Here is a 22,215-nt window from a genome sequence, read left to right on the forward strand (position 1 = left end):
AGTCGACAGTAAATGTGAGAAAAATGAGTAGCCGAGAAAGGCTAACCCTTCATTCTTCTCCACTGTTATCACTTAAATTAGCCTAGTTTAATGTCTACTTTCATACCATGCATATAAAATTCACCCAACAACTGAATAAAAGCAAAGAACTGAACAAATCAGTAGGCAAATGACAGCAACTACCACCTATGGATTTAGAGGTAACTAAACAAATTAATGGTGAAGGCAATGAAACGCATGAACAGCGCAATTAATAAAAAGTACCTCCGTGTTGGTTACGTTCTGGGCACGAGGCTAAATGGTTAACATGTTAACATGCATCATACTTCACTTAATCCCCTTTATCAGAGCAGCAAAGGGCTTGCAGCAGATGTTTCGGCCTGTCAGCCCACAGATGCATTCTTATGCAATCCGCCATAAGTTTTTTTTTAATGTAAGCCAACATTTTTAAATCTGGGAATTTCACAGAGACATTTCTGTTTCTCTGGAAAACGTGCAGATTTAGCACCTGGAGCCCACATTCCCACATGGCAACACTTGGCTGGCACTGAGGACCAGATGCCCCCTTTAGTCAGGGTCAAGAGACCCTGGGCTGCCCTCCAACCCCCACTGGGTCTCCCACAATGAGATCAGGAGCCACTTACCATTCTCATCACTGTGTCTGTATTACTCACTGGCCATTTATCATGGTGCCTGCACTGCTGTTTTTCTTAACAGAAATAGCTCCCTACACCCATACCTCTATTAAAAATTGAAAAACAAAAGTGAGGTCTTTACAAAGTCGAGGGACTGGCCTGGCCCTGGAGGTTGTTTGCCCCAACTCTCCGGATCTGGCCCCTGCCCCTTCTCCTCCCATCTATGCTGTCCTTGCTCACGTGTTTCATCGTCTTCTCCATGAAACTGCTTAGTTAACTGTAAATCTGTATCTTTAGTTTTTATTGGAGTATAGTTGATTAACAACGTTAATTTCTACTGCACAGCAAAGTGAATCAGGTATAAATATAAATATATCCACTCATTTTTGGATTCTTTTCCCATGTAGCTCATTACAAAATACTGAATAGAGCTCCCCATGCTATACAGCAGGTCCTTATGAGTTATCTATAGAGAAAGACAAATACCACATGAAGTCGCTTCTATGTGGAATCTTAAAAAAAGGTACAAATGAACTTATTTACGAAACACAAATAGAGTCGCAGATGTAGAAAACAAACTTACGGGTACCAGGGGGAAAGGGGAGAGGAGGGATAAATTGGGAGACTGGGGCTGACACATAAATCCGTATTTTAAAATAAAATAAATTATTATCACCCCCCTCAACTTCCTCGACTGAGGCCATACAGCCTCCCCAGGAAGGCGCCCAGCGGACCCCCTTCAGGGCCCCAGCTGCCCCCTTCCCCGGCTCCCCCTCCCGCTCGGGCACCCTCCCAAGCAGCTCACTGTGTTCGTTTCCCTCCTAACCCTTACCACAGTCTGAAATTCTCCTGTTTTCTGTGTTTACTTGTTTATAGTTTGTCTCTGCAAAATAAAAGCGCTCTACCCTGCACACAGCAAGCGCAGATCTATTTGGGCAAATGAATCTACATAACACCCTTAGGAAGTGGATTCCTTTATTCCTCTGCTGCTGGGAAGCGGCAGAGTGGGGATAAAAACCCCAGACTGCTGACAAAAACCGTCCTTTTAACCACCATACTGTACTGAATACAGGGCCTCCATCTTTAAAGAATGTGTATATACACATTTGAAAACATGCTTTAGGATTTGTGCAGACTGACTGGTTTTAAGAACCTACAAATATTTGTCAAAAGCCTCCCTAGGTGCCCCAAGTGCCAGGACCCATAGCAATGAATAAGAAACAATTCCTGGTGTTCGCGAGCTTACAGTCAAGTCAGGGACACAGACAGACAAAAAAGGCAACTACCTGACAATGGGGTGGGTGCTGGCACAGGGCCAGCTCACAGAGGTGACTCTGGCTCCTATCATGAAAGGTCGGGGTTGGGGGAAGGTTAGTAAAGGGCTCCCCAAAATATAACCTGCAAAGTCACTCAAGTCCTGAAAGCCAAGTTAAAGTAAATTTATGAATGAGTTCATCAGTCACTCAACGAGGGCAGGAAGGCCCATTTAGGAGGGCTTTATCATTGGTCACATTTTGTCACCTGTTAGCTCCAGCTACTGTACACATATCCGCATAGTGACTAAAATTAGACTGCGCGTTTTCCTCTAAGGTGACTAAGGCACCTTAAGAGATAAAATGGGAAATTAAGATCTTACTATTTATAATGCTATTGGTGGGGAGGCAGAAAGAAAATAATCTATATACTTTTTGTGGATGAAATAATTTGGCCATTTAATCCAGTAAATTACATCAGGTTCCATAACTATAAGACTTAATAAAGAAGCTTCCTTGTCAAACACAGTTGGAAGACATAACTTCCTGAAATCTTAATCATCTGGAGAGCTTCCCAGAAACCACCCTGAATATGATCATCTCTTTTTATTAAACAGCAATAGAGGGACTTCCCTGGTGGCATCGTGGTTAAGAATCCACCTGCCAATGCAGGGGACACAGGTTCGATCCGTGGTCCGGGAAGATCCCACATGCCGCGAAGTAACAAAGCCTGTGTGCCGCAACTACTGAGCCTGTGCTCTAGAGTTCGCGAGCCACAACTACTGAGCCCACGTGCCACAACTACTGAAGCCCGCGTGCCTAGAGCCCGTGCTCCGCAACAAGAGAAGCCACCGCGATAAGAAGCCTTTGCATGGCAAGGAAGAGTAGCCCGTGCTCACCACTAGAGAAAGCCCGTGCACAGCAATGAGGACCCCACGCAGCCATAAATAAACACCAACAGATGCTCCATAACAGAAAATCATTTGCCACAGAAAATATCCTATTAGCAGGTAACAGCCATCAAGTTGAAATGCCTTCTTTACACACACTCCCTCTAGACCTCACACCAGTCCAGTGTCTCTATTGTGTAGTGAAGTGATGGGGCCCCCCAAAATTACATTCAACCTACCCACATCCACACTGTCTTTGAGAGGAAGAGACAATATCCTAAGCTTAGTATCCTTAATTCTAAAACCAGAGTTCTATCTTCTATACCACATGATCTCCAAAGTCCAATGACCTGCAATAAATGTCAAATTTTTTAGAGAAAAAAAATTATTAGTTATTGGAATTTGGCACCTGGAGCTGACCTTTCCCATATGACTAGGGGAAAAAAAAAGGCAATTCCATTGACTGTGGCCAGCCAAGGCCAACCTCACAGGTCATTCACCAGGCTGCAGTCCCCACACGGAGCTCTGAATGGATGCCTTCTCCGGCATCCCTTTATACGCTCATCACTGTGTTGAATCTAGTCATGAAAGGCAGGTGGCTCGAGAATCAAGGACCAGCTCTGCCGCTTTCATGTTGGGCAAATTACTTTCAGCAGCCTCACTTTTCTCCTCTGTACAATTAATGACTCACAGAGTTGTCGTGCTTCACTAAGAAAATATGTGGAAAACCCAAAGCACAGAGCGTGGCACGTATCGATTGCTCGGTAATACCGTTGTTGTGTTCATTCCACATTGATGACCTCTGGCCAGGCACTGTCCTAGACACTAGGGATACAAGAGCAAACAAGACCGGGCTGCCCTCCAGGAGCTCGTGGTCTAGCGAGGAGAATACTAGTTAACCCACCATTAGGTACTGGGTGCCAAGCTGCAGAATGGGGAACGGCAACAAGAGTGTACTGAAGGGATCCTAACCCAGCAGTGTACTGTCAAGAAAAGTTATCTCAAGGAAATGCCTATTAACACTGTGACCTAAAGGAGAAGGAAAAGTTGGCTAGTTGGGGAAAGAGGGGAGAAAGTGACCAAGGCAGAAGAGGAGTGTCTGTGTAGAAAGTTCTAGAAGGAAGGAGAGCAGGTACCCTGGAGGGCTGAGGGGGATTCAGTGCAGCAGAGGCGCTTCGAAACCCCCTCACACCGCCGAGCCAGGGACCTTGTTGTGTGTTTTCTCCAGCTGCCCACGGCTCCGCACACGGGCATGCACAGTAGAGACGTGAAGACACGACACAAAGTCAGCCAGGACCTGTGCTCCGCTATCACCTGCTACAGGTAAACTCTGAGAACCAGCGGGGTAACTACCCACAGGCAGTCAGACTCCCCATAGGAAGTTATCAATGAAGCTTTTTAAACCAGCCCCTCTGGTGACTCCAAGTCAGTTCCCACAGCTCAGACATTGCACACTGGTCATTGGTTTTCACCTCAGCCAATTACGGGAGCAGCACTAGCAGAAGAGCAGAGTAGCAGTAGGGCGCATGCTCAGGAGGAGGCAGCGGAAGCGCAGTTCTCCCCTGGGGGTGTGGGTGGAGACTGCTCCAGGAATCCCAGGACTGAAGCCGAGTTACTGCAACAGGGGGCTGACACGCATGTCCCCTGGTAGAAGCAGGATACGGGTGGGGGTCGGGGAGTTCAAAAGTCAGAAATCTCGGCACGCAGCAAGTCCGAGGCTCTGTCTCTACCATGTTATGCTTAAAAAGATGTCCTAAATGGTCATCAAGACAAGTATTGTAGATAGGGGAACTGGAAAAGGTGAGGTCAGGAAGCTTGTGGCTGAAATTAGAGAAGCCACAAAACCTCTTGGAAAAAAATGACTATCTTACATCTCAAAAAAAAAGAAAAAAAAAATCCTAAAGTGAGTTCCATCGAGTTTTTTTTTTTACTCTTATCATGGCTCCTGTTTCCACCTTCACAAAACCAAAGCTTAAACAACAAACTACTAATTTTGAATCATGCTCTATAAACATCAAATCACACCTTAAATATTTTAAATACTTGTTTTAACTCATAATTCTGGATGTTGTAACCTTAATAAAGCAGCTAATGAATGGAGCTCAGAGATAAAGCTAGGATTTCTCCTAGAGGCAAAAAAAAAAAAAAAACAGCTAGAAAGCTTACAGGTGAATTCTACATGTTGTTAAAAAGATGTCCCAGGGCTACCAGACGACCCTGACCTAAAGGCTTTCTTTCCTTTTCACAGAGGCCATGTCCTTGAGTTGAACAAAAGCTTAGGTGGGGACACAAGTCATGTCAAAGTCGCTGAGAAGACTGGGCTGTGGATGTAACAAGTTCTTAGTGCATCTAAAGGGTCAGCACGTTGGGAAAGGAGATGAACAGAAGCGACTGTCACAGCAGCTGCGGGCAATCTCTCACTGTCTTCAGAAAATCCAGACAGGTTTAAGAGAGAAGTGAGAATTAAAGTGACATTTTTTTAAAAAGCATGGAAACAGGAACACTGGAGCAGTTCATTCTGTAGATCTTATAATGTATGAAAAAACACTGACACCTTTTCAAAAGGATAATATACACTTCCCACAATCCAATTAATTCCTGCAAAACTTCACAATGAAATCAATTCCCAGAAACCCATGATATGCCCTAATTTTTAAGCAAATCAGGATGATGTCCAAAAACTTCAGTTTGCATTCAAGGAATAATTCAATTAAGTGGCTAACACTGACCAACCCCTCTCCAAAAAATAAGTTGTTGATGTCCCCCAGTTGTGTGACATTTGAATTGAAATTTGGGAAACATGCTTAAAATGAACTAGTGCTTCCTTGTGAAACAAAATCTATAAATACCCTGATGTCAGTTAAGCTAGGAATGCCTAGGTATACAAAGCCACAAAACCTCTGAGAAGGAACTGACTATCCTCGGTCTTAGGAAAAAAGAAACCTAAAGTGAGTCCCAGCTGGTGTTTTTTTCCTAAATTGTATTATTGTTCTGGCATCCACCTTCACAAAAATCAAAGCCTGAAGAACAAATATCTGATGTTGAGTCATTTTCAATAAACATTAAATGATACCTTGAATATTTTAAAGACTTGTTCTAACTCATAATTCTGGATGCTGTGTGTTTATAGCACCTCAAATAGGTCAGTGTCAACTTCTGGACAGCTTCACTCTCAAAAGAATCTCTTCTCAGTCCTACCAATTTCTGCTAGGCTTCTTTAGCTGCTCTCATAATAGGCAGCAATTCTACAGGTCATGAGGAGAGAGGAGATTTTGGAGGAGTCCATCTAAAAATATAATTATTGGAAAAATAACTTTTAAATTTCTGTTGTTAGGCTTACTGTACTCATTACTTACAGGGGACTAATTATTAAAATGTAACCTAATTCTTATGCTAATCTCAGATATAATGAATTGCAAATACTTATATTAACAAGAGTATGTGACCTAAGAATACCAATTTTGAAATATATGAAGCAATTAAAATTAAGATTGTGGATATTAGGCAGAACACCTATTTTTATAGTTTATCTGTAAGGGTACTTCATCATGAAAAATCTGATCAAGATAGAAGCTGATAATAGCTTTGGAAACTAAAGAGCCATCTTAACATTCTAATTCATATTTGCTTTTCATAAACAGGGAGTAGTTTCCTTGATCAAAGAGTCACAGCATTGCTTCTTATATTAAAAAGGTACCTAATAAACATGGAATCATATATTCTTATTTTGGTTTTAGTTTCTGTGGAGTAAGGGAGGGAAAGAAGGAAAGGAGGGTAATGTTTATATAAGCTGGAATATAGAAGCTTTTTTTTTTTTTTTTTTGCAGTACGCGGGCCTCTCACTGCTGTGGCCTCTCCCGTTGCGGAGCACAGGCTCCAGACGCGCAGGCTCAGCGGCCATGGCTCACGGGCCCAGCCGCTCCGCGGCACGTGGGATCCCCCCGGACCAGGTCACAAATCCGTGTCCCCTGCATCGGCAGGCGGACTCTCAACCGCTGCGCCACCAGGGAAGCCCAGACGCTTTTTTCTGATTGGAAGAAACTTCTATCAGCTATTGAAAAAAATTATCACAGATTTACATGGAATCATTTAAATAATTTCACTGTCCTTAAATAACCTGCCAAAATTAGAATAAAATAAACAAGCATAACTTAAATTACACATGTAGTTTCACTCATGATAAAAATAATTTCCATTTATATTCCTCAATGCTCAAGTCATAGTAGATTTTTTCCATCTCCCACAAATTCCAGATTAGCACACCATGTGGAAAGAGAACATATCTATGAATGCTCACTATACTACAACATTCTGAAAGTCTGCACCAATTACAGGATAATATCTTACAGATGAAGGAAACCTTTGCCAAACCAACAACATTCTACTAATGTGCTTATTTCACCAAATTCTTCAATCCAGACGTAAAGTTAAAAATCCACAGGTGAGTAATCAGCATGTCAGATCAACCTGAAACAAGTCTATTTATGCTGACTTTACTTGAAATATTTATTCTTGGACCAGGAAAAGAATGCTCGACATTTATACTCTAAACTACTGAAAATTCATCATTCAAAATGCCTACCAGCTGGGCGCCATCTGCAGCCTGCTTCTCCAAGAAACCAACTCTTGTGTGCTCTATTTTCCTTGTAACAATCGAGAAATAAGGTCTATCTTCAGGGAGGAAGCTGTTTCAAGGTGCTTCACATACTGATGGATTAGGAGTCAATTTGCTGAACTTCACCATGAGGGGAGCAAAGCGAGAAAAGAGCAACTAGGAGACACTGAAAAGTGGAGATGGGAAAGTAGTGAACTTCTCACACGAGGGGGTGTCTAAAAGCTGAGGATACTGATTTTGCTGAGACATTAGAGGCCTCTGATGTATTTCATTTTAAATCCAAGAAATGCATCTCAGTGATTCGGTTATTCATCATTGTCAGAACAACTGCTCACATTTGCCTGATGTTCACATACACTTACCATGTACTCACAACAATCTTGTAAACCTTTTTTTATAGATAAGGAAATCAGGATTCAAAGAGGTTAAGCAGCAGACAGGCATGTGGCAAAGCCCCGCTAGACGATTAGTCACGTGACTCCCCAGGCAAGGGCAATTTCTGCCTCACTTGGCTTACGAAGGAAGGGAAGGCACCACACACTCATGGGGAGATGGCTCCAGAACTCTGCCATAAACACTGAAGTGCTCACCAGCAGCAGAGTGGCCGCCCCTCAACATTCCAATTAACTAATGACAGAGTGACCCTATCCCCACCCCAAGCACATATGGAGAATATGGGAAGCATTTTGGTTGTCACAGTGACACAAAAGAGGGCCACACTGGCACTCAGTGGCCAGCACTACAGATGCTGTACTTCCCACAAAGGGCAGGAAAATCCACTCAAGATATCCACAGAGACAGTCCTGGCTTTGCAAAGTTTTGATACGCATGGATTTTAGTTACCACAGCTCAGTTCAACACCACCAATTCCCCAATATTACATTCCAGTTACCAAATTCTATTAATTGTGATTGTGAGTAGTTGCATCAAATAGAAATTCCACTGCCAGCTCTTCAGCTCACAAATCACTTCATATATAACAGATGCTCATGTCGATCAGCGATCAGTCATGTTGCTTCTTTCAAAGTCTGTCTCTGGTTTCTCATGGGACGTCTGTAATCAGTTCATGCACAGACACCAAAGCAAGGAATTGTGCTGACTTCCTGTCTTCCAGTGATAAAACCAAGTGACATGAAAATGGATAACCCAAAGTGAAAATTGGCCAATGAAGATGAAAGTGCAGCAAAGAAATAAAAAGTTATACTGCTGGACTTGGAATTTGAATCCAATGTCAATGGGTGTAGAATCAATAGCTGAGGGCTTCCCTGGTGGCACCAGTGGTTAAGAATCCGCTTGCCAATGCAGGGGACACGGCTTGGAGCCCTGGTCCGAGAAGATCCCACATGCTGTGGAGCAACTAAGCCCGTGCGCCACAACTACTGAGCCTGCACTCTAGAGCCCAAGCACCACAACTACTGAGTCCACGCGCCACAACTACTGAAGTCCATGCACCTGGAGCCCGTGCTCTGCAACAAGAGAAGCCACCGCAATGAGACGCCTGCACACTGCAATGAAGAGTAGCCCCTGCTCGTCAAAACTAGAGAAAGCCCGCGCAGCAACGAAGACCCAATGCAGCCAAAAATAAATTAATTAAGTTAAAAAGAATCAATAGGTGACAGCGGGAATAATGAGACTGCCGCTGTGTGTGAGACTCTGAATACACAGCCAGAGGAACTTAGTGAAGACAAAGGTATTGAAATTTAAAAATGAAAGCTGTAGTCACAAAAAGGATGAAGATGTCCCAGGGGAGGTGATGCCAGCACAATAACTCACATTAAAACCACTGTGGGACACATTTCACAGCTTTCAAAGTACAAAAGATGAAATGTTGGAATTTGATACAGACTTATGATGCTGACAATTCAAGGCACAGAAAAGATGCTCTCTCCAGACTGTAAGTCAGGGGTCCCCAACCCCCGGGCCACGGACCAGTACTGGTCCATGGCCTGTTAGGAACCAGGCCGCACAGCAGGTGGTCAGTGGTGGGCGAGCGAGCGAAGCCTCATCTGTATTTACAGCCGCTCCCCATCGCTTGCATTACCACCTGAGCTCCGCCTCCTGTCAGATCAGCCACAGCGTTAGATTCTCATAGGAGCGCGAACCCTACTGTGAACTGTGCAGCATGCGAGGGATCTAGGTCGCAGGCTCCTTATGAGAATCTAATGCCTGATGATCTGAGGTGGTGATGCTAGCACTGGGGAGTGGCCGCAAACACAGATTATCATTAGCAGAGAGGTTTGCACAGAGACCATAATAAATCAATTGCTTGCAGACTCATATCAAAACCCTCACAGTGAGTGGCAACTGAAAACAAGCTCAGGGCTCCCACTGATTCTGCATTATGGTGAGTTGTATAATTATTTCATCATATATTACAATGTAATAATAAGAGAAATAGAGTGCACAATAATGTAATGCACTTGAATCATCCCGAAACCACCCCCCCCACCCCCAGTCCGTGGCAAAATTGTCTTCCGTGAAACCGGTCCCTGGTGCCAAAAAGGTTGGGGGCTGCTGCTTTAAGTTATACAACAAAAAGAAAGCTAGCGCTGTTGCAACTTGACAAGCTTTTTACAAAGAAATGAAACACGTTAATTCTCAGTATTTCTAATGTTTAAGTATAGTGTTCTGAATAAATATTAATTTTACTGTTTTTTCATTTTCCTATACATTTACGACTGTTAGGAACAGATTTTTTTTAATGTTTTGACAAAAATTTTTAAAGGTTGCATATCATTCCATTTTCCCATTGATTACTAAAAGGGCTTTGCACGGTTTCAGCTTGCAAGGTCGTTTTTAGGGTCCCACATCACTCTGCAAGGTGAAGATTACCTTTTTCACCCCATTGAAAATCACCGATAAGGAGTTTCAAACCGTTCACACTATAGGCAGGTTTAGCTCATTTATTTCAGAAAGTTCAGAGAACACTTACTTATCCATCAAAACCTAGCTCAAATGTGCGCTCCACTGTGAAAACTCCTCCAACTTTCCCAGGCAAATGTCAGCTCTCTCTCTCCCTCCTCGCCCTCACTTTGGTGTGGCAACATTATCGTGCTGCTTTCTTTGCTTAGGTTGCCAGTCCCACCAATGAACTGGGCTCCTGGTGACCAACAACTGTATCTTGTTCATTTTTAAACATTAGAATCTAGCACTTAGGATCTCAATAAGCATTGGTAAAGGAATTAGCAGTGATAAGGAAGAGATCATGAAGGGAAGAGGAGACTTTTTTCCAGACATAGAAAGTATTTTTCCTCCTCATCTTTCATTAATATTTTCTGCACTTATTTTCTCTATTAAGACAGATATTTGACTTCCTGAATCTGCCTTCTTTCTCTTATCATTTTCCTCAGCTTTTTAAAATCACTTTTCTCAGGAAAACCTCCTGCACTCCTTGTGGGAATGTAAATTGGTACAGCCACTATGGAGAACAGTAGGGAGGTTCCTTAAAAAACTAAAAATAGGGCTTCCCTGGTGGCGCAGTGGTTGAGAGTCCACCTGCCACTGCAGGGGACACGGGTTCGTGCCCCGGTCCAGGAAGATCCCACATGCGCGGAGTGGCTGAGCCCGTGAGCCATGGCCGCTAAGCCTGCGCGTCCAGAGCCTGTGCTCCGCAACAGGAGAGGCCACAACAGTGAGAGGCCTGCATACCAAAAAAAAAAACTAAAAATAGAGTTACCATACGATCCAGCAATCCCACTCCTGGGCATATATCTGGAAAAGATGAAAACTCTAATTCAAAAACATACACGCACCCCAGTGTTCACAGCAGCACTATTCACAACAGCCAAGACATGGAAGCAACTTAAGTGTCCACTGACATAGGAATGGGTAAAGATGTGGTACATATATATAGTGGAATACTACTCAGCCATTAAAAAGAATGAAGTAGGGCTTCCCGGGTGGCGCAGTGGTTGAGAGTCTGCCTGCCGATGCAGGGGACACGGGTTCGTGCCCCAGTCCGGGAAGATCCCACATGCCACGGAGCGGCTGGGCCCGTGGGCCATGACTGCTGAGCCTGCGCGTCTGGAGCCTGTGCTCTGCAACGGGAGAGGCCACAACAGTGAGAGGCCCGCGTACAGCAAAAAAAAAAAAAAAAAAAGAATGAAGTAATGCCATTTGCAGCAACATGGATGGACCTAACGATTATCACACTAAGTGAAGTAAGCCAAAGACAAATATTGTATGATACTGCTTATATGTGGAATCAAAAAAAAAAAGATACAATGAACTTATTTATAAAACAGAAATAGATTCACAGACATAAAAAACAGACAGGGTTGTCAAGGGAGGGGGGCGGGGGAGGGAAGGGTTGGGAGTTTGGGGTTAGCAGATGCAAACTGGTATATATAGAATGGATAAACAACAAGGTCCTACTGCATAGCACAGGGAACTATATTCAATATGCCCTGTGGTAAACCATAATGGGAAAGAATATGAAAAAGAATGTGTATATATATATATATATATATATATATACACATATATATATATGTATGTATTAAAAACTGGGTCACTTTGCTGTACAACAGAAATTAACACAACACTGTAAATCAACTATCCTTCAATAAAATAAACTTAAAAAAAAGTTAAATAAATAAATAATAAAATTCAATCAAAAACAAAAGAAGATTTTCCAATTATACAACACACGGTATAGCACAGAGTGCAGCCATTCCATCTACAAAGTCTCCTTTAACTCATCCAAAGCATGGCATTTTGAACAGTATGCTTATAGAATAAATGAACTGAGTGAATAGTCATTAAATGAAAGTAAACACTAAATCACTGACAAGATTCATTCTCCCAGGGGATATCTGCATTATAATAAACAAACTCTCCAGCCACAATGTCTGAGGTGGCAGGGTAAGTACAGTGCTTGGCAAGTTTGGCCAAGTGTAGGTGGGAAGTTCTGTCATTTCTGTTCCAGCCTATGGTTGGCACAGGCTTGGGGGGACAGGTCACACCCACCCATTTTAAAATAGGATTTCTAATTGTTGGCACCTATTTCAATAATGTAAAAAACACTTTGTGGGCAAAAAAAAAAAAAAAGCATGGTTCCCACTTCCCCAATCTGTGCTCCAAACCAACGAAAATTTTCATGGGGTATGAGTGGGTTATTCACGATCACCTATAATGTTAGTGAAAAACCAGTTTCTTGGTTCCCCTGGGACATAAGGACTTGTGATTCTTAATGCTATTCCATTCTCCAAGTATCACTTTATTATAATTCCTCAGAAAGATGAACCAGATCTCTACCTGACATCAGGAGTAACTATAAAGAGATTTATTAAACTTGAACTATCAGAGTATAACTTTTGTGTAACTTGAGTGAAACAGTATATAAATTGGGGGGAAATATAATACTACTGATATCTTTAATAAAATCAAGTTACCAACCTTTGATTGCTAATTTTCTAGCCTCTTTTTCATATGCCTAGTGACTCCAGTTACATGAATCCACTTTTATGCTTTTTTAGGCAATACATTTTACCACCAGTTCATCTTAATCTTCTCAAAGTCAACAATCTTACTTAGATCAGTAATCCCCAATGGCATTGATGCTGATGAGGAATAACAGATCAGCAGAACAGCAGCTCTATAATGGCATCCCTGAGACATTAAAAAGAGATAAAATTCCATGCAGGCTATGCTACTGCAACAACTCCAAATGGAGTGTGTTCAGGAGGTGAACACAACAAAACTTGATTCCTCTCTCATGTTAAATGGCCTGCATGAGTCGGCAAGGGGCCTGGCTCTACACGCTTAGGGACCCAAGCTAGACGGAGGCCCTTGCATTTTACAGTCACCCATCTGGAATCCATGGCCTCCTCAGTCTCCTTCTGGGAGAAAAACAGGAAGAATCCTGCATCACTCTTTTACTGCCTTGGCCTAGAAGAGAAACACACTACCTCCCCCACAGCCCATTGGCCATGACTACATATGTATCTCTGCCAACTCAAAGGGATCAGGGACATGCAAGGGGCAATCAGAATACATGGTAGGCATGACTGCCTCTGCCAGATAGTTCTTTAAAAGCTTCAACATCAGTTAGTTGAAGAACTTATTCTGAAGTAAAACCTCCCTCTGCTCTTTCTTTTCGGAATCCAGACTCATACACACAGCCTTTTAAGCTCTCTCTACCTGGATATCTCACTAGCTCCTCAGACATGTTTAAGCTGAGCACAATCTTCTCCGTGCAACTTGACACTGTACGTTGTCTACCCAGGATCCAAAATCAACCCAATTATTTAAGAGCGATGCCACTCCCATTGCCAGGGGTTTAAAAACAGTCATGTTAAAACTCAACAACAAAGAAAAAAGCAACTTCGTCCAAAAATGGGCAAAGAACTCGAAAGGACATTTCTCCAACAAAGATACATAAATGGCTAATAAGCACGTGAAAAGATACTCAACATCAGTGATCGTTAGGGAAATGCAAATCAAAAGTACAATGAGATACCACCTCATACCCATTAGGATAGCTACTATCAAAAAACAAAAAACACAGAAGGTAAGAAGTGTTGGCAAGGATGTGGGTAAAATGGAACCCTCATGCACTACTGGTGAGAATGTAAAATGGTACAGCTGCTGTGGAAAACACTACGGTAGCGCCTCAAAAACGTAAAAATAGAATTAGCATATGATTTAGCACTTCCGGGTATATATCCAAAAGAACTGAAGTCAGGGTCTCAAAGAGATATGTGTACAACTATCAACCATGTTCACAGCAGCACTATTCAAAGTAGCTAAAATGTGGAAGCAACCCAAGTGTCCATCACAGAATGAATGGATAAGCAAAATGTGGTTTATACATACAATGGAATATTATCCAGTCTTAAAAAGGAAGGAAATTCTAACATATGCTACAACATGGGTGAACCCTGAAAACGTAACACTAGGTGAAATAAGCCAGTCACAAAAATACAAATACTGTGTGATTCTAGGTATGTGAGAAAAGCAGAGAGTCAAAATTAGAGAGGCACAAAGTAGAATGGTGGTTTCCAGGCACTATGGGGAGAAAGCAATGCGGAGTTATTGTTTCAGTTGTATAAGATGAAAAGAACTATGGACATGGATGGTGGTGATGGGTGAACGACATTAATGAATGTACAATTAAAAATGGTTAAAATGAAGTGATGTCAGCCTCATGGCGGCATGAGACACTCCCTTGTCTCTCCCTTTAATCTACAACTAGTGAAACATCCATAACTCAAACAAAGGTTCCTCTGCCCAACACACCAGGATGCCAGAGACTTCCACACATCTGTACACCTATAGGTGGGTGGGTTGGAACACATGGAGGAGGTGGAACCAGGGGAACAGCAGAGGCAGTGACCATGATCCTGGCCCCCCAGCCATGGCAGCTGAGCCTGCAATCCCAGAGAACCTAGTAGCAGGAGGGGAAGCAGGGTACATGGCCCTGGCCTCCCAGCTGCAACAGCACCTGCAGCCAGGGGACTGGGCAGCAGCAGCAGTCACAGCAGCAGCAGCAGGACCTGTGACCCTGCTTCTTCCAGCTGCTGCAGTGCCCACGTCTCCAGCCCCCCTCCCACTCACAGCAACAGTGCCCATGAACCCAACAGCCCTGGATGCAGCAGAGGCACCCAACTCATCTCCCCACCCTTCCTAGTTGCCCTGCCACAGCAGCTGCCTGCAACGCAGGCGACCCTAGACATGGTGGTGACACCCACCATCCCAGTGTTCCCAGCAATGACTCCAGCAGCGGCAAGGCACCACCAACCCCAAAGGCACAAGCAGTGACAATGAGGGCCCCAGGAAACACATCTGACAGACAGGCAGCGGAGGATGGAAAGTGCCAATTCTCAAATATAGCCGGAGGCAGCTCAGGTAAGAAAAGTCCAAAACTTGTAATACAGCACCACCTACTGAAAAACAAAAGAAAAGCCTCTAATTACCAACCTGCTGAATCGTCAGAATCAAATGAAAAAAGCTTTACCTAAAGAAGAAAGGTGTTTGCTACTTCAAAAGTGCCAGCAGAACAACTCACCGAGCACCATGAGAAACCATAGCAACATAGTATCACACACACAAAAATGACAGTTCTCCACAACTCAAAGTCATCAAATACTGCAATCTAAATGACAGACAATTCAAAATAGCTGTCATGAAGAAACTCAGTGAGCTATAAGAAAAATCAGAAAGGCAGTTCAATGAGCTCAGGAATAAAATTAATGAACAGAAACAATACTTTGCCAAAGAGACTGAAACTGGAAAATTTTAAAGAACCAAACAGAAATTCTGGAGCTGAAGAACTCAAAAAATGACATTTTTTCAATGCGTTAGAAAGCGCTGGAGGGACTTCCCTGGTGGTCCAGTGGTTAAGACTCCTCACTTCCATTGCAGAGGACATGGGTTCATTCCTGGTTGGGGAACTAAGATCCCACATGCCACATGACACAGTCAGGAAAAATAAAAAAAAGAAGAAAAGAAAGCACTGGAAACAGAGCAGACCATATGAGAGACAGAATTAGTGAACTTGAATATACAAATCTAGAAATGACTCAGGAGAGCTATGGTTTTTTAAAATGAGGAAATTCTAAAACTATCCATTAGGAAGGGCAAGAAGTGTTGGAAAGGCAAAATAAGGATAATGGTATCTGAAAAGGAGAAGGGAGCAGAGAGTTTATTTAAAGAAATAATAGCTGAGAACTTCCCAAATCTGGGGAAGAAACTAGATATGAAGCCAATGAAGCCAAAAGAATATCTAAATCTGTTGACGCAAAAAGACCTTCACCAAGACACACTATATTAAAACTGTCAAAAAGTCAATGACAAAGAATGAATTTTAACAGCAGCCAGGAAAGAAAAAGACAGCAACCTACAACCCATTAGGCTATCAACAGATTTCTCATCAGAAACTCTACAAGCCAAGAGACAGGAGAATGACATACTCAAAATACTCAAAGATAAAATACTGTCAGCCAAGAATATTCTATCCAGCAAAGTTATCCTTCAGATTTTTAGGAGAAATAAAGGCTTTCTCAGTAAACATACTTTGAGGGAGTTCATTACCACCAGACCTGCCTTACAAGAAATGTTGAAAGGAGCTCTTCTACCTGAAATGATAAGGCAAAAAGTACACAAAACTGAGTAAGGTAATAATCAGAAAGGAAAAATCAGAAAAGTTCAACTCTATGTCAGAGTAGGTTGTTAAGCACTTAATTATAACATGAAGGTTAAAGGGAAAAAAGCAGAAAAAAAAAACTATAGCTATTCAATTTGGTAACAAACTCACAACATAAAAAGGGAGAACTTGCAACAACAAAATCATAAAAAGAAAGAACAGAACCCTTAGATGTAAATGAAGATAAGATGCTATCTCTAGCATCAGCATAAAAAGGACTATTTTAGCTTTGAGACACTGCGTACAAATCTCACAATAACCACAAAAATAAATCTAGAGCAGAGACATGAAACATAAAAGAGAAAACTGAGAAAAACATTATAGAAAACTGCCAAACTAAAATGGTAGACAGAAACACAAGGAAAAAGAAAAGAAGGAGAAATAGAGCAACCAGAAAACAAAAGATAAAATGGCAGTACTAAGTTCTTATTTATCAATAATCACCCTAAATGTAAATTGATTGAATTCACCAATACAAAGAGACAAGTGACTGGGTGGATTTAAAACAACACCAAACCATATGCGGCCCCCAGGAGAATCATCTGGGGCTCTAAAGACAAACATAGGCACAAAGTAAAGGGATGAAAGATGATACTCCAACCAAATGGCAGCCAAAAGAAAGAGAGCAGAGTCATACTCATATCAGATAAAACAGACTGCAAGCCAAAAAGGGCAACAAGAGACAAAACTGGACATTATATAATTAAAAAAAGGTGACAATCCAACAAAAAGACATAACAGTTAATATATATGGACCTAACTTAAGAGCACCAAAATATATAGAGCAATCATTTACAGATCTAAAGGGGGAAATTGTCAGCAATGGAATAAAGGTAGGGAACTTTGATACTCCACTTACATCAAGGGATAGATCATCCAGAAAGAAAGTCAACAAGGAAACATCAGCCTTAGATAAAACATTAGACCAAAAGGACTTAACAGATTTAAACAGAACAGTCCATCCAAATGCAGCAGAATACACATTCTTCTCAAGTGCATATTCTCAAGGATAGACCATACGTTGGGACACAAAACAATTCTTAATAAATTTAGAAGACTGAAATCGTATCAAGCATCTTTTCTGGTCACAGTGATATGAAACTAGAAATCAACTATAAGAAGAAACCTAGAAAAATCACAAATGTGTGGAGACTAAACAATATGCTACTGAACAAATATTGGGCCTATTAAGAAACCAAAGGAAAAATCAAAAAATGCCTGAAGGCAAATGAAAATACCAAAATCTATGGGATGCAGCAAAAGAGGAAGCGAGAGAAAAGTTTACTGCAATAAAGGCCCACCTCAAAAAACAAACAAAAATATCACAAATAAACAATCTCATTTTACACCTGAAAGAACTAGAAAAAAACAAAGCCCAGAATTTGTAGAAGGATAGAAATAATAAATATCAGAGAAGAAATAAGTGAAATAGAGACTAAAAAGACAATGGAAAAGATCAATGAAACTAAAAGCTGGTTCTTTGAAAAGATAAACAAAATTAACGAACCTTTAGCTACACTAAGAAAAAGAGAGAGACTCTGATAAAGAAAATCAGAAACAAAAGAGGAGAAATTACAACAGATACCCCACAAACACAAAGGATTATAAAAGAATACTATGAACAGCTATATGCCAACAAACTGGACAACCCAGAAGAAATGGATAAATTCTTAGAACCATACCACCTTCCAAGACCAAATTATGAAGAAAAGGAAAATCTGAATAAACCAATCACCAGTAAGGAGATTAAAACAGTAATCAAAAACCTCCCCAAAAACAAAAGTCCAGGACCAGACAGCTTCACAGGTGAATTCTATCAAACATTCATATGAGATTTAGTACCTGTCCTTCTCAAACTCTTCCAAAAAATTGAAAAGGAGGGAATGCTTCCTAAGTCATTTTACATGATGCCAAAAGCAGACAAAGACAACACACAAAAAAGAAAGTTACAGGCCAATCAATACCTCTGATGAATATAGATGCAAAAATCCTCAACAAAATGACAACAAACCAAATACAACAATACATTAAAAGGATCGTACACCATGATCAAGTGGGATTTACTCCAGGGATGCAAGGATGTTTCAGCATCTGCAAATCATTCAACATGATATACATTAACAAAATAAAGGATAAAAATAATATGATCATCCAAATACATGCATATAATGCATTCAACAAGATTCAATACCCATTTACGTTTTAAAAACTCAATAAAACGGGTATGAAAGGAACATATCTCAACATGTATATATGCCATATATGCCAAACCTACAGCTAACATCAAACTCACTGGTGAAAAACTAAAAGTTATATCAAGAACAAGACACAGATGCCCACTCTCGTCACTCTTATTCAGCAAAGTACTGGAATCCTAGCCAGAGCAATTAGGCAAAAAAAAGAAATAAAAGGCATCTAAATTGAAAAGGAGGAAGTAAAACTGGCACTATTTGTGGATGCCAAGATTTTATACATAGAAAACCATAAAGACTCTACCAGAAAACTACTAGAAACAATACACAAATACAGTAAAGTTCCTGGGTACAAAATCAATATACAAAAATCTGTTGCATTTCTGTATATTAACAATGAACTAGGAGAAAGACAAATTGAGAAAACAGTCCCATTTACAATCACAACAAAAAGAATAAAATACCTCAGAATAAATTTAACCAAGGAGGTGAAAGACCTGTACACTGAAAACTGTAAGACATTGTTGAAAGAAATTGAAGATGATACAAGGAAATGGAAAGACAGTCCATGCTCCCTGGATTGGAAAAATTAACATTGTTAAAATGTCTATATTACCCAAAGTATAATCTACAGACTCAACACAGTCTCAACGTTTTTCACGGGTCTAGGACAAACAATCCTAAAATTTTTATGGAGCCACAGAAAACCCCAAATTGCCAAAGCAATTCTGAGAAAACAGAACAAAGCTGGAGGTAGCAAACTCCTTGATTTCAAATTATACGATCACAAAGCCATAGTAATCAAAACACCATGGTATTGGTGGAAAAACAAACACACAGATCAAGCAAGAACCGGGAGCCCAGAAATAAACCCACACATATATAGACAATAAATTTATGACAAAGGAGCAAAGAAAATACAACGGAGAAAGGAGAGCCTCTTCAATAAATGGTGTTGGAGAAACTGGGCAGCTACATGCAACAGAATGAAACCAGACCTAACTTACACATACACAAAAATTAACTCAAAATGGATTAAAAATTTGAATGTAACACTTGAAACCATAAAAATCCTATAAGAAAACATAGGCAGTATGCTGTTTGACATCAGTGTTAGGAATATCTTTCTTAGTATGTCTCCTCAGGCAAGGGAAACAAAGCAAAAATAAACAAATGAGACTACATCCAAAAGCTTCTTCACAACAAAAGAAACCACCAAAAAATGAGAAGATGACCTACCAAATGGAAGAAGATATTTGCAAATCATATCCTCAATATGGGGTTAATATCCAAAATATATAAAGAACTCACACAATTCAACAACAACAAAAAAAAAAACAGATTGAAAAATGGGCAGAGGATTTGAATAGACATTCTTCCAAAGACAATATACAGATGGCCAACAGGCACATGAAAAGATGTTCAACATCACTAATTATTAGGAAAATGCAAATCAAAACCAGTGATATATCACCTCATGCCCATCAGAATGGATAGTATCAAAAGGGCAAGAAATAGCAAGTGTTGGAGAAGATGTGGAGAAAGGGAACCCTCATACACTGGTGGAGGAATGTAAATTGGTAGCAGTCACTATGGAAAACAATACAGAGATAACTCAAAAATTTAAGAATAGAACTACCATATGATTCAGCTTTTCCACTTCTAGGTATTTATCCAAAGAATATGAAACACTAATTCAAAAAGATAAACTCACCCCTATGTTCATGGTAGCATTACTTACAATAACCAAGATATAGAAACAACCTAAGTTCCCATGGACAGAAGAATGGATAAAGAAGATGTGATATTTATATGCAATGGAATACTACTCAGCCAGAAAAAAAGAGAACGTAGTTATCTCCGACAACATGGATGGAGCTTGAGGGTATTATCCTAAGTGAAATAAGTCAGACAGAAAAAGACAAATACTGTAAGATTTCACTTGCATATGGAACATAAAAGAACAAAAACAAAATAAACAAACCAATCTAAACCAAAAAAACCACATAGATACAAAGAATAGGTTAGTGGTTACCAGAGCAGAAGGGGGTGGGGGGAATGACGAAATGGCTACAGTGGGTCAACTGTATAGTGACAGAAAATTTAAACTTTTTGATGGTGAGCATGCTGTAGCATACACAGAAGTCAAAACGTAATGCTGCACACATGAAACTTACATAAAGTTATACACCAATTGTACCTCAAAAAAAGGTTAAGATATTAAATTTTATACCACAATTAATAAAAAGAATAGTCAGTCATGTAATCTAATTTGGGCCAAAGACAAGTGGGAAGTGGTCTAATGGAAGCTTTTGAGAATGAAGCTTTCAGGCTTTTGTAAGATAATTTCTGAAAACATTTTCTCTATCCCACTAGATGTGAACAAAGACAAATGGAGCCCGACTCCTACAGGCTGCCACCCGTGACCATGAGGAGGATCAGCTTCCGGATAAAGCCACCCATGTGGAAGGCAGAGCTGAGAGTCAGGGAACATCTGAGCTTTGGATGACATCATGAAGCTTCTTGATCAACCATTCCTGAAGCCCACTTATCTCTGCACTCTTCAGTAACGTAAGCCCACACATGTTCATGTTGTTGGAGCCAACCTGTTACTTGAAACTGAAAGCATCCTATCGGATACGCCTTCCAAACCAGGTCCTCCTTCGGACATCCATACTCGACTCCATCTGTTCAAAACCTTATCCCCACCCCTCCCCTCCAGCTCCTCCCTCCCCGCTGCCCATCCCCCCACACTACCATAACCAAGAAGCTGCACAGACCTAGTGATTCTCTCTCTTTCACCACTGGTGGCAGCACTTCCAGCCTTTTCCCCTTCAAGTCATAGGCTCTGATAAGTCCCTCCCCTAATTCAAAAGTCAGCCAGTGCTTATTCATTATCCCTTAAGTTAGGTGCAAACTTCTTGGCCTAGCGTTTAAGACTGTCCATAACCAGGCCTCAATCCACCTTTTTGGTTTTGCTTTTCCTCAGTTTCCTCTACTTTCATCAACACCTCTAGCCACTGTCCTATCCACACCTGATCCCTACAATTTTTTTCCTTTATTCAAACTGTTCTACGGTTTCACTGTCTCCTACTGCTGATTTTCTACCCGTTGTTCAAGGCGAAACATAAAAGCAACTTCAAGATCCCCTCAATCAGATGTAATCTTTCCCTCCTCAGAGCTGCTGTATTGTCTCTCTTAAACCAGTTATGTGACATTACTATTTTTAAAAATGGTTCAATCCCCTTTTTATAATATACAATCCTTACGGTAAAGTTTGTTTTACTTATACTGAACTTGCCACGTCCTATAAGGCCTAATTATTGGGAAAGCCAGAAACAGCTACCCTCTTGACAAGTCACAGACAGGATACCTGGGAATTTCACTCCAAGAGAGTCGTAAGCTTCGAGGAGATCAATATACTGTCCTCTGAGGGACCCAAAGGTGGAGTCACTTTCTTTTTATAGGATCATGCATCTAATCCC

The 22,215-nt window shown here is 41.1% G+C and overlaps 1 protein-coding gene across 1 annotated transcript in view; it reads right to left on the reverse strand.

Moving 5' to 3' along the window:
- Nucleotides 1–22,215, reverse strand: part of BICC1 (BicC family RNA binding protein 1) — a 300,909-nt gene that overhangs the window by 124,131 nt on the left and 154,563 nt on the right. The window lies entirely within an intron of this gene.

The sequence above is a fragment of the Delphinus delphis genome, chromosome 16 (genome assembly GCF_949987515.2).
Source record: "Delphinus delphis chromosome 16, mDelDel1.2, whole genome shotgun sequence".
Taxonomy (NCBI): domain Eukaryota; kingdom Metazoa; phylum Chordata; class Mammalia; order Artiodactyla; family Delphinidae; genus Delphinus; species Delphinus delphis.